We start from the raw sequence: 16,986 nt of genomic DNA, 5'->3' as shown, positions 1-16,986 counted from the left end.
CGAGCCCTATGGAGCTCGGGGGTGCCGGCGCTAGAGAACGGAGTAGGAGGAGCCCGAGGGGGCCTGTCTCCTGCACCAAGTGCGGTCGTGGAGGGCACACTGCGGCCAGGTGCTGGGGAGGGTTTTCCGGGGGAGAAGACAACAGGCCACGCACTGGGGGGGCCTCCCAGGTGAGTAGACGTCCCACTTACCCAGAGCTTTCTGTTGCGCACTTTTGTATACCTGTGTGTTTTCCACAGGTTGCACCTCATTCCCAGCATAAGGCGCTCGTAGATTCAGGCGCAGCTGGGAATTTTGTTGATCGGAAGTTTTGTTTTGAGTTAGGGATCCCTCTCCTACCTGTTCACAAACCTTTTCCCGTTCATGCCTTAGATAGCCGTCCGTTGGGGTCGGGGTTGATCAGGGAGATCACAGCGCCACTTCGGATGTGTGCGCAGGGGGGTCATGAGGAGACTATACAGCTGTATCTGATCGACTCTCCTGCGTACCCAGTGGTGCTGGGGATTCCCTGGTTAAGCACCCACAACCCTGCTATTTCGTGGCAACAGAGGGCTCTCGATGGGTGGTCTGCTCAGTGCGAGGGGCGATGTCTGGGTGTTTCCGTGGGGGCGACTTCGGTGGAGAGTCCAAACCAAGTGCCCGCACTGCACATTCCGCCTGAATATGGGGATTTAGCTCTCGTGTTTAGCAAAACTAGGGCGACGCAGTTGCCTCCTCATAGACAGGGGGATTGTGCGATTGATCTCCAGGCAGGAGCAGCGCTCCCACGGAGCCATGTGTATCCTTTGTCTCAAGAGGAGAGAAAAGCTATGGAGACTTACATAGCCGAATCTTTGAGACAGGGATACATTCGGCCCTCCACTTCTCCCGCCTCCTCGAGTTTCTTTTTTGTGAAAAAGAAGGATGGAGGGTTGCGCCCGTGCATCGATTACCGTGGTCTCAATCAGATTACTGTGAAATACAGTTATCCACTCCCTCTGATTGCGACCATGACGGAGTCATTGCATGGAGCGCGGTTTTTCACAAAACTGGATCTCAGGAGCGCGTATAACTTGGTGCGCATTAGGGAGGGTGACGAATGGAAGACAGCGTTTAGTACCACGTCAGGTCATTTCGAATATCTCGTCATGCCATATGGGTTGATGAATGCTCCATCAGTCTTCCAATCCTTCGTAGATGAGATTTTCCGGGATATGCAGGGACAAGGGGTGGTCGTGTACATTGATGACATTCTGGTGTACTCGTCTACCCGAGCCGAGCATATAACCCTGGTGCGTCGTGTATTGAGGAGGCTGTTGGAGCACGACCTATATGTCAAGGCAGAGAAATGTCTGTTTTTCCAGGAGTCGGTCTCCTTTTTGGGTTATCGGTTGTCCGCGTCAGGGGTGAGAATGGAGGTGGATCGTGTGTCCGCTGTGCGTAATTGGCAAACCCCAACTACTGTAAAAGAGGTGCAGCAGTTTTTGGGCTTTGCGAATTACTACCGGAGGTTTATCCGGGGTTTTGGACAGGTGGCAGCTCCCATCACGTCCCTTCTGAAGGGGGGTCCGGTGCGACTGCAGTGGTCAGCCGATGCGGACAGGGCCTTTAGGAGACTGAAGGACCTGTTTACGTCGGCTCCGGTGCTGGCGCATCCGGATCCCGCATTACCCTTTCAGGTTGAGGTAGACGCGTCTGAGGCTGGTATAGGGGCCGTTCTCTCTCAACGGTCCGGCACGCCACCTAAACTCCGCCCCTGTGCTTTTTACTCTAAGAAGCTCAGCCCGGCGGAGCGTAACTATGACGTTGGGGACAGGGAGCTGTTAGCTGTAGTTCAAGCCCTTAAGGTGTGGAGGCATTGGCTTGAGGGGGCTCAACACCCTTTCCTCATTTTGACTGACCATCGGAACCTGGAGTACATCCGGGCAGCGAGGAGACTGAACCCTCGCCAGGCTCGATGGAGTATGTTTCTCACCAGGTTCGTATTTAAAATCACGTACATCCCTGGGTCCCAGAATGGTAAGGCAGATGCGCTGTCCCGGCGGTATGACACGGAGGAGAGGTCCGTTGAGCCCACTCCCATACTACCGGAGTCGTTCCTTGTGGCACCGGTGGTGTGGGAGGTCGATTCCGAAATCGAGCGAGCGTTGCGTACCGACCCCAGCCCTCCACAGTGTCCTGAGGGTCGGAAGTACGTTCCGCTCGAGATTCGGGATCGACTCATTTACTGGGCTCACACGTCACCCTCCTCTGGACATCCGGGTATCGGCCGGACGGTGCATTGCCTTAGCACTAAATACTGGTGGCCCACTTTGGCTAGGGATGTGAGGGTTTATGTCTCCTCCTGCTCGGTGTGCGCCCAGTGTAAGGCGCCCCGACATCTGCCCAGGGGTAAGTTACAGCCCCTACCCGTTCCACAACGACCATGGTCCCACCTCTCGGTGGATTTTGTAACAGACCTTCCCCTCTCTCAGGGGAATACCACCATCCTGGTCGTTGTGGACCGTTTCTCTAAGGCCTGTCGTCTTCTCCCTATGTCGGGTCTTCCTACTGCCCTACAGACTGCTGAGGCCCTATTTACCCACGTCTTCCGGCATTACGGGGTCCCCGAGGATATAGTGTCTGATCGAGGCCCCCAGTTTACCTCCCGGGTGTGGAGAGCGTTTATGGAGCGTTTGGGGGTCTCGGTTAGCCTTACCTCGGGGTACCACCCGGAGAGTAACGGGCAGGTAGAACGTGTCAACCAGGATGTGGGTAGGTTTCTGAGGTCTTATTGCCAGGACCGGCCTGAGGAGTGGGCGCGTTACATTCCCTGGGCCGAGATGGCCCAGAATTCTCTCCGCCACTCCTCTACCAACCTAACCCCTTTCCAATGTGTATTAGGTTACCAGCCGGTTCTGGCACCGTGGCAGCAGAGCCAGATCGAGGCCCCTGCGGTGGATGATTGGATGAGGCGCTCGGAAGAGACGTGGAACGCTGCCCACGTCCACCTGCAGCGGGCCGTCCGTCGTCACAAGGCGAGCGCCGATCTCCACCGCAGTGAGGGGCCGGTGTACGCACCCGGAGATCGAGTCTGGCTCTCTACCAGAAACCTACCCCTCCGCCTGCCCTGCCGGAAGCTGGGTCGGCGGTTTGTGGGGCCCTTTAAAGTCCTGAGAAGATTGAACGAGGTGTGTTATAAGTTACATCTACCTGTTGAATATAAGAATATTAACCCCTCGTTCCATGTGTCTCTTCTCAGGCCGGTGGTAGCTGGTCCACTCCAGGACAATGAGATAGGAGAGACTCCTCCGCCCCCATTGGACATCGAGGGGGCTCCGGCGTACACCGTTCGGTCCATCTTGGACTCCAGACGCCGGATGGGGGGTCTCCAGTATCTCGTGGAGTGGGAGGGGTACGGCCCGGAGGAGCGGTGCTGGGTGCCGCGGAGGGACATCCTAGACCCATCTCTCCTGTCGGAGTTCCACCGGGACCATCCCGCGCGCCCTGCTCCGCGTCCTCCTGGTCGTCCCCGAGGCCGGGGTCGGCGCACGGCTGGAGCCGCGCGTCAAGGGGGGGGGGTACTGTCACGGTTTCGGCCGAGGCTGCTCCTCCTCCTGGTTCGGGCAGGCTTCGGCGGTCGTCGTCCCCGGAGTACTAGCTGCCACCGATCTATGTTTCATGTTCGTTTGGTTTGGTCTTAATGTTGTACACCTGTGTCTAGTTAGTCCTCGTTAGTGTTCTATTTAGTTCTCGTTGTGTGTGTCTGTGTTTGTGTGTGATTGCGCCTCTGTTACGTGTTGGAGCTACATTTTTTCCCTCCAGTGTTTGGAGTGGTTTCTTTGCACATGTTTTGTGCGCAGTTTATTTTGTCGCCTGTGTGCGCCTGGTATTCGCCTTCAGGCTTATTGTGCTTTTGTTTGTGTGAATTTAGCACTAAAGCCTTTGAACTGAGCCTCTGCGTCCTGCGCCTGATTCCTACACCACACCCACCTTCAGCACCTTATGACACCAACATAGAATATCATCACATAGATCTCAAACTGAAACTCACACCCTGACCCAACCAACAAGAGTTCTCTAGATCAGGGCGTGACAGTACCCCCCCCCCCCCCCCCCCCCCAAAGGTGCGTACTCCGGCTGCACCAACCTGACTCATTAGGGGAGGGTCCGGGTGGGCATTCAGCCTCGGAGGTGGCTCCGGCTCCGGGCGTGACGACCTCTCCCTCTCTGCCTCCCCGTTGCACCCCTGGTCTGGTCTGGACCTCGGCGCGATGCTTCCCCTCTCCTTCCTCCCACGATGCACCAAGCCCTGTCTGGACCCTGGTGTGGGAGTCCCCGAACCTGGAGAGGGGCTGACGTCTGGGCCTGGATCGGCAATCCTCCCGCGATGCACCAAGCCCTGTCTGGACCCTGGTGTGGGAGGCCCCGACCCTGGAGAGGGGCTGACGTCTGGGCCTGGAGTGGAGCCGCTGACCGGAGCTGGACTGGGCACCGGTGGAGCGGACTGCTCTGGCTCCGGAGTGGAGCCGCTGACCGGAGCTGGACTAGGCACCGGTGGAGCGGACTGCCCTGTCTCCGGCGTGGAACCGCTGACCGGAGCTGGATTGGGCACCGGTGGAGCGGACTACTCTGGTTCCGGAGTGGAGCCGCTGACCGGAGCTGAACTGGACCCCGGTGGAGCGGACTGCTCTAGCTCCGGCGTGGAACCGCTGACCGGAGCTGGACTAGGCACCGGTGGAGCGGACTGCTCTGGCTCCGGAGTGGAGCAGCTGACTGGACCCGTATCCATCCCCATCTCTGGAGCAGGACTAAACGCTGTGCCCAGCCTGGGCACCGACGCAGAGGAAAATTCCAGCCCTGTAGTAGAACTGGTTGCCGGCCCCAGACTGGGCACCGATACGTTTAGGAGCTCCTGCTCCAAAACGGGGCTGTACGTCGTTTTGGAGCAGTGGTTTCCAACCCTGTAGTTGGGCTGGTTGCCGGCCCCAGACTGGGCACCGACACGCTAAAGTGCTCCCTGCAGGGGACCGTCGCTGGAGGTCGGGTGAGTTGTGTGGTTGGAGGAGGCGTAGAAACGCCACCTCTCTCCCATCGCTCCAATGTACTCACCACACGCTCCATTGCGCTGCCGAGAGCCTGGATCCTGCTCGCCTGCCGTTGAATACGTTCCTCCAAAGATCCGGACGGACCGACTGTACCTGCTGACTCCATTTTAGGTGCGTGTTTCTGTCCTGGAACGGGCCGTGCCGGACTGGGAACACGCACCACTGGCTTGGTGCGAGGAGCAGGCACGGGCCGTGCCGGACTGGGAACACGCGCCACTGGCTTGGTGCGAGGAGCAGGCACGGGGCGTACCGGGCTGGGAACTGGCGTTGGAGATCCACTACTGTTCCAGTCCTTCTCTCTCCACCGCCAATCCCCCTCCAGTGAGGACTCCTCCGGGAGCCCCCACGAGTGAGGGAACAGAAAATCATTGTTGTCGTCTTCCTCCGACTCCTCTGTGTAAAACTGCTCCCATTCCTGCTCCCATGGTTGTAGGGAATCCACCTGGAACCCCCACGGGTGCACTGGTCGGGGCTCTTCTCTCTCGATTCCCGACCACCCCTTTAGCCCCCCAATTTTTTTTTATCGGGGTTGACTCTTGGGCTTCCTCTTTGGCCGGCACCGTTGATGTTGCTGTTGATCCTCTCCTACCTGGCTGGAGCTCAGCTGGTAGAGCACGGCGTTTGTAACGCCAAGGTAGTGGGTTCGATCCCCGGGACCACCCATACACAAAAAAAAAATGTATGCACGCATGACTGTAAGTCGCTTTGGATAAAAGCGTCTGCTAAATGGCATATTATTATTATTATTACCTGGGCTTCCTCCTTCACCCAGGGTCCTTTACCCGCGAAAATCTCCTCCCAAGACCACATCTTCCCCTAACTGTGTCCAGGGTGTTTGCTCCTCCTGGGCACGCTGCTTGGTCCGTTGGTGGTGGGATCTTCTGTCACGATCGTTGAGAGACGGGTCAGACCAAGGTGCAGCGTGGTATGCGTACATGTTTATTAGAACAAATAAACACTCGCCAAAACAACAAAAGCAACGTAACGTGAAGCTCAACAGTGGCTACACACAACAAGCCAAACACGAGTCAAGATCCCACAACTAAGGTAGGCAACCAGGCTACCTAAGTATGATCCCCAATCAGAGACAACGAGCGACAGCTGTCTCTGATTGGGAATCACACCCGGCCAAACCTAGACATACACATACTAGATCTCCAACATAGAATATCATCACATAGATCTCAAACTGAAACTCACACCCTGACCCAACCAACAAGAGTTCTCTAGATCAGGGCGTGACAAACACTTCAGGTTGCCACAATACACACAGTGAGACAGCTGGGAAACTGCCTGCAACACTTCAAGTTGCCACAGTACACAGTGAGACAGCTGGGAAACTGCCTGCAACACGTCAGGTTGCAACAATACACAGTGAGACAGCTGGGAAACTGCCTGCAACACTTCAGGTTGCAACAATACACAGTGAGACAGCTGGGAAACTGCCTGCAACACTTCAGGTTGCCACAGTACCCAGTGAGACAACTAGGAAACTGCCTGCAACACTTCAGGTTGCCACAGCACACACAGTGAGATAGCTGGAATATGAGGGCCATTCCTAGAATACAACACCTGAGGAATTCCAAATCACCAGGAAGCTGAAGCACATTCTAGATACAAATTTACTTAGCACTACACAGTCAAACTAGCCTCTCTTGAAAAAAGTTATGAAAATATCCACTACATATGCTCCAGTTTTACACGTAGGCCTAGCCTACATTATATCTGCAGTTTTTGACCCAATCAATCCACCATCCTAGGGCTCAATACTGCAACAGTATGGAAGCCAACCTGGCCCAGCCCAATCAAAGGCTCTGGCCCAGCCCAATATTAAGCCCTGGCCCAGCCCAATATTAAGCCCTGGCCCAGCCCAATATTAAGCCCTGGCCCAGCCCCTGCTAGAGGTTGACACAGGAACAGGATTCCTGCAGGATCGGGATTTAAATTATAGAGTCAAATTCGGGACAAGATCAACAGTCCACAGGAAGGGGAAGTACAGGAATGTGTTATTTTTAAACTGAGTTATTTTTGTGTTATAAGCAGTTTTAGGAGGTCATATACTTTTTTTATGTTTTTTCCCCAGCCCCTAATTCTTCCAACAGTCTTCAATCTCTAATAAAACAATTATAATTGGCCTTTATCTGCTGGGCAGGCAATGAAAAGTAGTTAGCTAACAGCAAGCTATTGACAGGACAAGACGGCACAGGAATTAATTTTCATTCTCATGTCAACCTCTAGCCCAAGCCCCTCAGCCCTAGCCCAGCCATAACCCCAGCCCCCATCCATAACCCCAGCCCACAGCCATCCCAGCCCACAGCCCCCAGCCATAACCCCACCCCAGCCCCCAGCCCAACCCACTGCCTCAGCCCCTAGCCCAGCCCCCAGCCCAACCCCCTGCCTCAGCCCCAGCCCAACCCCCTGCCTCAGCCCCAGCCCTAGCCCAGCCTCCAGCCCAACCCCCTGCCTCAGCCCCAGCCCTAGCCCAGCCCCCAGCCCTAGCCCAGCCCCCAGCCCAACCCCCTGCCTCAGCCCCAGCCCTAGCTCAGCCCCCAGCCCAACCCCCTGCCTCAGCCCCTAGCCCAGCCTCCAGCCCAACCCCCTGCCTCAGCCCCAGCCCTAGCCCAGCCCCCAGCCCGACCCCATGCTTCAGCCCCAGCCCTAGCCAGCCCCCAGCCCAACCCCCTGCCTCAGCCCCAGCCCTAGCCCAGCCCCCAGCCATAACCATAACCCTAGCCCCAGCCATAACCCCAGCCCCAGTGCGAGCCCCAGCCCAGCCCAGTCTTGCCCAGCTCAGCCTTCAATATCCTCTATCCCTCCTTTAACCCTCTGATTGTGTGCTGTGCATGTGTCCAAGGTGTTAGCCCAAGGAGGGGGGCTCCCAACACTTCCAACGACTTATTGGGGAATAATGAGCCAATTAGTGGTGCCCAGAGTGGAAAAACTCAGCGGCTCCCCTGCCTCTCACAGACACACTGAACCCCCTCCGAGGTCCGCTGGCCTGCCCTGTGCCCGCCTTCGCCTCGCAGGAGTGCGAAATCTGACGCATCCTGCCAAGCGGATTACAACGAGGGTGCTTGATTTGGCGTTTCTTCCTCCTCATCTGGTGGCCTGCTGCTCTCAAACACATTCTGCTGTATAATTAGGGAAGGGGCCTGGAAAACAAGCTCACAAGGCATTCGTGTCCCCGTATTCCCCTTCCATGTTCCAGCCGGGAGCCTCCTGTTTGGGGTTGTGAGCAGTAGGTGGCAGCGGTGAGTTGTTGATGAGAGGCCCGCGCTAAAACAGTGGGGGTTTATATTATATATGGGCGGCAGGTAGCTTAGTGGGTAAGAGCATTGTGCCAGTAACCGAAAGGTCACTGGTTCTAATCCCCGAGCCGACTAGGTGAAAAATCTGTCGATGTGCCCTTAAGCAAGGCACTTAACCATAATTGCTCCTGTAAGTCGCTCTGGATAAGAGCGTCTGCTAAATGACTAAAATGTAAAAATGTCCTATTTCACATGTACAGGTATGTATTATACACGTGTGTGAATTGGAAATGTGTTTTTGGCATATCCCAACTCCCCCTGAGATACCCTGGGGTCACGGCCAGGGTCGGCCATTATCAACAGCGACCCTGGAGCAATTTAGGGTTAAGTGCCTTGCTCAAGGGCACATCGACAGATTTCCCCACTTGGTCGGCTCTGGGATTCGAACTAGCGACATTTCAGTTACTGGCCCAACACTCTAACCGCTGGGCTACCTGCCGCCCATTGAAAGAGATGTATGGATCAAGCATCTCGGTGGGAGAGCTGATCAAGGATCAGTTTTGCATTTTAGATCACAATGAATAAGAGTACATGGACCTGGAGGACCTGATCCTAGATCAGCACCCTTATTCTGATACGCTAGATACATACAGCCCTCTCCTGATCCCCCTAAAGAGGTGATGCTTTTCAGAAGCATAAGATCACGTAACTGGATATATCTACTGAATGTGTTAATGTCCATAGAGCGTGTAAAGAAAGTTACCGTTGTTCTAATTTCAGTACTTTTCAAGTGTCTATTACAACTTCTACAGCATTTCCAATGAACATGTTGCAAGGTGGCGTGGCTTCACTGGAGCCTGGTTAGTGGTTCGGCCTACGTTTCCCCTAATTACAGACTCTATATTTCAACTCTGATATGAAAACAGACTTAAGCCGCTAATGTGAATATTGGCGGGTCCACTAAGTCCAGTAACCCCTGACAACCCTCAGCAGGGTTTATCACAACAGGTGCTAATGGGTCCTGAACTGCATCCTGAATGGCACCCTATTCCCTATATAGTGCACTACTAGGGCCCTGGTCAAAAGTAGTGTGCTATAAAGGGAATATAGGGTGCCATTTGGGATGTAGCCCTGGACTGGCTCTCTAAAACAGACTGGGGAATAACAGGAGCTTTAAGGCCAATTTCAGCCCAACCACCATGTTACAGTAAGCGCCCCAATGGTCCTGTAGTGGTCTAGTAGTGGTTAAATCTCCCCAATGGTCCTGTAGTGGTCTAGTAGTGGTTAAATCTCCCCAATGGTCCTGTAGTGGTCTAGTAGTGGTTAAATCTCCCCAATGGTCCTGTAGTGGTCTAGTAGTGGTTAAATCTCCCCAATGGTCCTGTAGTGGTCTAGTAGTGGTTAAATCTCCCCAATGGTCCTGTAGTGGTCTAGTAGTGGTTAAATCTCCCCAATGGTCCTGTAGTGGTCTAGTAGTGGTTAAATCTCCCCAATGGTCCTGTAGTGGTCTAGTAGTGGTTAAATCTCCCCAATGGTCCTGTAGTGGTTAAAGCTCCCCAATGGTCCTGTAGTGGTCTAGTAGTGGTTAAATCTCCCCAATGGTCCTGTAGTGGTTAAAGCTCCCCAATGGTCCTGTAGTGGTCTAGTAGTGGTTAAATCTCCCCAATGGTCCTGTAGTGGTCTAGTAGTGGTTAAAGCTCCCCAATGGTCCTGTAGTGGTCTAGTAGTGGTTAAATCTCCCCAATGGCCCTGTAGTGGTCTAGTAGTGGTTAAATCTCCCCAATGGTCCTGTAGTGGTCTAGTAGTGGTTAAATCTCCCCAATGGTCCTGTAGTGGTCTAGTAGTGGTTAAAGCTCCCCAATGGTCCTGTAGTGGTCTAGTAGTGGTTAAACTGACCACTGGTGGGTTTAGTTTGTCCCGGCTCAGATCTCTGTGTGTGTTCTGTGGGAGACAAGTCAGTGTAGGACCAGAGAGAGAGAGCCTTATCCTCGGTTATGTAGCCCTGGCTGTGTCTCTGTCTGGGGCTCACCTCCATCCCTGCCAGCCTATCTGTCTGCCTCCCTGCCTGCCTCCCTGTCCGTCTGCCTCCCTGTCTGTCTGTCTGCCTGCTCTAACAATGGGCCTGTTTGTAGCTGCTCTCTACACAGGGGGCTCATTTAGGGGCTCGAGGAATGCACCCCCCAAAATCTGCTGAGCGGAAATAATAAATTTGGGAAGCAGTAACTAGCGCCCCGATCTCTGCACCTGGTGGACCTAATTACATTTATCCCCCTCGCCCCTCCCCCTGGCTGACACCAGTGCTGCACTCAGTTTAGTCAGTCAGTTAGTCACCCCTAACAATAACACACATGCACACACACACACCGGCTGACACCAGTCCAGTCAGTCACTGCTGTTCTCAGTCGGGAGGTGACTAACTCTGACTCTATAACAGAACTGTCTTTATACTGTAGTGTAGCTGTAGCAGAGAACATGCAGGCGGTGTTGATATTACACACTCACTAGGGGATCTGGTTCTGGGTTGAGGGTGTGTGTGTGTGGGTGTGTCTGTGTGTGGACGTGTTTAACTATACTTGTTGGGACCAGAAGTCCCCACAAGAATAGTAAACAAACAAACATTTGACCAACTGGGGGCATTTTGTTATTCCCCACAAGGAAAAAGGCTATTTCTAGGGGGTTTAGAGTTAAGGTTAGAATTAGTGTTAGAATTAGGGTTAGGATTAGGGGTTAAAGGTTAGGGTTAGGGTTAAGGTTAGGTTTTAGGGTTAGGTTTAGGGTTAAGGGTTAGGACAAATTTAATTTTGAATGGGAATCAATTGTGTGTCCCCACAAGGATAGTAAAACAAGACTGTGTGTGTCTGTGTGTGTGTCAATGCCTGTATGTACATGTGTGTGCATGCATAGCCTATCTGTTTTCAGTCAATTTTCACATCTCAGGTTCAGTCATTGTACAATCAGCCGTGTTATTTAAGTACCTGCGGTAGCAGCAGCAGGGACCAGACTACCAACCAGTGAAGTGCAGTTTGACTTTGTGGTTTCATTTCCTCTGTGGAAGTGGTGTCTCAATGTGTTCCCTGTACCAGGACTCTGGCCAGTGTTCCCCACTGCTCAGACCCACCATAAAGATGTCACCATGAACCTTACCACTCCACGCTGTCCAGCAGTGCACTGGGTTGAGGGGGAAGGGGCTGCTGGGATAGGTGACTGACTGATTGGCTGGTTGGTGGAAATAAACGCGGAAGGGAGGGTGGGTGGAGGGGAGGGGAGGGGGGGTAGGGCCTGTGTCTTGAGGGAAGTTGGGTGGGGGGTAATGAAGGGGTACAGGGGGCGTCACATCCTCTCTTGCCTCAGGAAGGCGAGTTGTGTTATGTTGTGTGATGATGGTGATGGTGATCACCGTCTGTCCTGTGGTTGGCTGGCCCATGCAGGCTGGAGTCTGGACGTAGCGAGGGGTCTCTCTTTAACTATCTTGCCTAACTAGAATACGGCCATTACGTCATGTCTGCCTCTTACTGATGCTGCTGGGATGTTTTCAGTCTCACTGTACTTCCTTTTACAGGCCTGCCAGTGAGTTTGTTAAAAGCAACAACTAATTTAGTCACTTTGTGCAGTTGCGTTCACTGATCTTAAAGTTTTCTTCCTGTACCTACTTGCCACTGACTCCGGAGGGAGTGTGTTGTCTTGATCAGAGCATTTTAGCATCAGGTGACTTTAACAAAACCAATACACCCTAGAACCAACAGATAGACAGACCACCGCTGTGGACCACCTGTGTGGATGGTTTAGCCCTCTCTCCTCTCCATGGGTCCACACCCTGGTCCTAATGGGGGGGTCCACACCCTGGTCCTAATGGGGGGGGGGGGTCCACACCCTGGTCCTAATGGGGGGGGGGGGTCCACACCCTGGTCCTAATGGGGGGGTCCACACCCTGGTCCTAATGGGTGGGTCCACATCCTGGTCCTAATGGGGGGGTCCACACCCTGGTCCTAATGGGGGGGTCCACACCCTGGTCCTAATGGGGGGGTCCACACCCTGGTCCTAATGGGTGGGTCCACATCCTGGTCCTAATGGGGGGGTCCACACCCTGGTCCTAATGGGGGGGTCCACATCCTGGTCCTAATGGGGGGGTCCACACCCTGGTACTAATGGGGGGGTCCACACCCTGGTCCTGGGGGGCTGTCAGGGGGGTGGGGGATCAGAGGGGGCCAGGGGGGTCTCTGCGCTGGTGGCCCCAGAGGGGAGTGGTTGGTTGGGGCTCTGGGAAGCTGGCCCCCTACCAGATACACACTCACGCCAGCTGAGGTGTGTGTGATTTACAGTGTGTGTGAGTGGATTGATCCAGGGCTAATAGAGTGGCCGGTGAGCAGCCCTCCATGACTCTGCTCTCTGCTCTCTGCTCCTGTGGACAGCTCATTATTTTATTATTTTTAGTCACTTTTATTTCATCATGGGAGCCCAATTGAGACCAGGGTCTCATTTTTAATGGTGCTCTGACATAAAATAAAAGATACATCTACAAGATACAAGATAGAATAACCAGTACATTACATTAGAACATCATAAACAAATTATTAGTCAATCAAAACAATTGCACACCTCGGTGAACTCATTTTATCATCAGGGTTTTAAAATGCCCTAGTGGCACCAGGGAATCCAAATGTAATGAATTTTGTAAGTAATTCCAAAATTGTGGAGCGTTAAAACTAAAAGCGGATTTACCTAGTTCGGTGGAGACCCGAGGAATCGCAAGAGTTAACCAACCCTGTGAACGTGTTTGGTATCTCATGTTTTTATACTTTAACAACAAAGTTAGGTAAGTCAGAACCTTGTATAGTAGAGCTTTGTAAACAAAAAGGGAGTAATGAAGTGATCTACGGGACTTTAATGAGGACCAGCCAACCTTTTGATACAGGATCCAGAGATGTGTATTAAAACAATCACCTGTGATAAAGCGAAGGACACTATGGTATGTTTAAGAGTAGTTGCTGCTGCATTCTGGTAAATGGTGTCACCGTAGTTAAGAACTGGCAGGAAAGTTGACTGTACAATCTGCTTCCTGCTGTTTAGGGAGAGGCGTAAAGAACTGGCAGGAGAGTTACCTGTACAATCTGCTTCCTGCTGTTTAGGGAGAGGCGTAAAGAACTGGCAGGAGAGTTACCTGTACAATCTGCTTCCTGCTGTTTAGGGAGAGGCGTAAAGAACTGGCAGGAGAGTTACCTGTACAATCTGCTTCCTGCTGTTTAGGGAGAGGCGTAATCTATTTATATAAAAGAAGCCTACTTTAAATCTCAGCTTCTTAACTAGCTCATCCGTATGTTTTTAAAATGTCAAATTATTATCAATCCATGAGGGGGTGGATTTTTTAGTTTTTGTTGTTTTTGACCACTTTCCAGAATTTAGCTGGATTTCCACCACTCAGATACACAATTCAAGAAGTATGTTGACTTTGCTTTTCGAACCAGAGTAAGTCATCTGTTTCTCAAATGTCTGAAGGACTGCCAGTCAGAGGTAGAATCAGTCAATCTAGCCTTAGCCCAAACTAACTTTCTTTCATGAAATCTTTAAGACAATTCATGCATGAACCATGGGTTAGATCTGTCTTTTACCCTTAATCTCTTATATGGGGCATGGTTATCTGCAACAGAGTTAAACAGAGAGGTAAAACATTTAAGTGCCTACCCCACATACACCCACCCTACCCCACATACACCCACCCTACCCCACATACACCCACCCTACCCCACATACACCCACCCTACCCCACATACACCCACCCTACCCCATATACCCCGCTCTCCCAGCTTTTGGCAGGAGGGGAATAATGCATTCATTAATGTGTCTTTCTAGCTTTATGTCTCCGAGCGGGTGGGAGAGGAGAGGAAGAGAGGAGAGGTGTGCGGTCCTTTTCACAGTGGGTAAATCACAGTTAATGAAACACTCAGTCTCAGCGAGTGGAACTCTGAGAGAAACCCTACCTACCTCCCACCAGGCCGCTGAGGTTGAGGTTTGGACCACTACAATATATTACCTGGTGGGAGACCACAAGCAAACACTGCCACTGCACTGCCATGCACTAGTGTAGCCCTAGTGCCCAGAAAAGGGGACGCAGTCCAATTGGCACCCTATTCCCTGTTTAGTGCATTTACTTTTGACCAGGACCCATAGAGCTCTGGGCCCGTATCCACAAAGCATCTCAGAAAAGGTCCTAGGAATCCTGTTAAAACCTGTTTTATGACTAAAAAAACTCCCAGCTCAGAGTAGGTTTTAGGATGATGTTAAGACACTGCCCAGACAAGCTCTGAGCCAGGAGTAAAATCAACTCCTAAAAGTTGGTAATCACGACAGTTTGAGGTACCGCTAAGGAACGATAGTGATGACGCATGCTGTAGCATGTAGGTCTAGATTATTTATGGATTCATCGTACAGAAATGCGGGAACCAACTGACTTGCTGCCTTTTCATCTTTCAGAAAGTATTCAGACCCCTTCAGTTGTTCCACATTTTGTTACGTTACAGCTGTCACGATCGCTGAAGGAAGTGGACCAAGGCGCAGCGTGGAATGCGTACATCTTTTTATTTAGTACACCACACGAACAAAACAATAAACGATACGTGAAGTCCAAGGTTAAACACCAAAAACAAACCTTACACGGAACAAGATCCCACATAAAACAATGCCAAACGGCTACCTAAGTATGGCTCCCAATCAGAGACAACGAGCTACAGCCGTCTCCGATTGGGAGCCACCCTGGCCAACATAGAAATACAAAACTAGAACAAACAAAGAAAACTCACACCCTGGCTCAACATACAAGCGTCCCCAGAGCCAGGGCGTGACAACAGCCTTATTCTAAAATGGATTAAATGCATTTTTTTCCCTCATCAATCTACACACATTACCCCATAATGATAAAGCGAAAACAGGTTTTTAGAAATGTTAGCAAATGTATTAAAAATAAAAAACAGAAATACCTTATTTACATAAGTATTCAGACCCTTTACTCAGTACTTTGTTGAAGCACCTTTGGCAGTGATTACAGCCTCGAAACTTCTGCCTTCTTTAAGGCCAACAGGTCACTGCGCAATAGCTAGCAGTAGTTTTCCCCCGGTCTAGCTAGCTAGCTTTTGTTGTCGGCTAGTTTGCAGCGGCTGCAGCAGGTGTTATCAAATGAATAGTGGTAGTATAGTGGTAGTATAATCTCCATTCTCTCTTAATGGAGAGGTGTTCTAAATTTACAGCTCCAGGCTGCATGGACAGCCTCATTTCACATCTACAGTAACAGCATTGGGCTGGACCTGGGTGATGTGCTATGTTTGCTTTCAGTTCCACAGCTGAATAGGACAGCTCCAAAGCTGAGTATGACAGCTCCAAAGCTGAGTATGACAGCTCCAAAGCTGAATATGATAGCTCCAAAGCTGAATATGATAGCTCCAAAGCTGAGTATGACAGCTCCAAAGCTGAGTATGACAGCTCCAAAGCTGAGTATGACAGCTCCAAAGCTGAATATGATAGCTCCAAAGCTGAATATGATAGCTCCAAAGCTGAGTATGACAGCTCCAAAGCTGAGTATGACAGCTCCAAAGCTGAGTATGACAGCTCCAAAGCTGAATATGACAGCTCCAAAGCTGAATATGATAGCTCCAAAGCTGAATATGATAGCTCCAAAGCTGAGCGACCATGAGTGTGTTAGAGGGAGCCTTGTACGCTTGCCACTATGTCCATCCACACATACCCCAAATCCTCTGACCAGACCCACTGTCCACTTTCACCATTCTGCACACACAGACCGCAGGACCTAAGATGGGAAGATGGGCAAAGGTACTAGGGTGTGTTTTGGTGCACATAACACGTACCTAGCTACTGTTGTCCATGGACAACATTGGGCCCCGTAGAATTACATAAGGAACACTTTAATAAGATTTAATAAGATCTCTATGTTGGGCCCACCCAAAGTGAACGCTCTCCGGAAAAGCTGCAGAAGTCTTTTTTATGAGGGGTTACAGGTCAGATCTAGTGTGAATCTGGGGCAACACCTCAGTGGGAGAGCTTTGAAGACATTCACGGAGGTGCTTCAGAACAAAGTGCTTCTGCTTTATATGAATAAATCAGTGTGACCTCAGGCGGATACCAGGGTGTATTTTGGTACACACACATAACACGTTGCTACTTGCTTTCCTCTTTTACTTGAACATGGAAAAGACTTGACTATGTGATTTAAAGACCCTCAAACTGCACTTAGCGTTATCTATTTATTAGATTTGCTAGATTTGCCAGTGAGCCGAACACCATACACAGTGTCATTATATTGATGCACTGTGATTGTCTGAATCAGGTTGTTTAGTGCTGGGCTGGAATAAAAGGCTGCCTCAGTAGTGGCTCTCCAGACCAGGGCTGTAGTTTTGAAGAACCCTTCCCCTAAAGGCTGTGGTTGCTTTTCTGCGTTCCAAATGGCCTAGGCTGAGCCCTACGGGCCCTGGTCAAATGTAATGCACTATATACTGAATAGAGTGCCATTTGGGATATAACCTTTGACCCTTGGGGCCACATGCTGCCAGTGTTTCTCTTCATGGCCACAGGGGGGCAGCACTTTCCCATATCCCAGGCCAGACCAGGCAGAGGCAGGCACTAGGTAGGCAGGCACAGCTGGTGAGTGGCAGACACGGGGTGGGTTT

At 51.7% G+C, this 16,986-nt stretch overlaps 1 protein-coding gene across 1 annotated transcript in view; it reads left to right on the top strand.

Annotated features, from left to right (window-relative positions):
• LOC311127010 (juxtaposed with another zinc finger protein 1-like) overlaps positions 1 to 16,986 on the top strand; it is a 31,864-nt gene that overhangs the window by 8,180 nt on the left and 6,698 nt on the right. The window lies entirely within an intron of this gene.

Source organism: Coregonus lavaretus (genome assembly GCF_964263955.1).
Source record: "Coregonus lavaretus genome assembly, chromosome: 3".
NCBI lineage: Eukaryota > Metazoa > Chordata > Actinopteri > Salmoniformes > Salmonidae > Coregonus > Coregonus lavaretus.
Note: the sequence above shows the minus strand (reverse complement) of the source record. Positions and strands in the feature narration are given on the sequence as shown.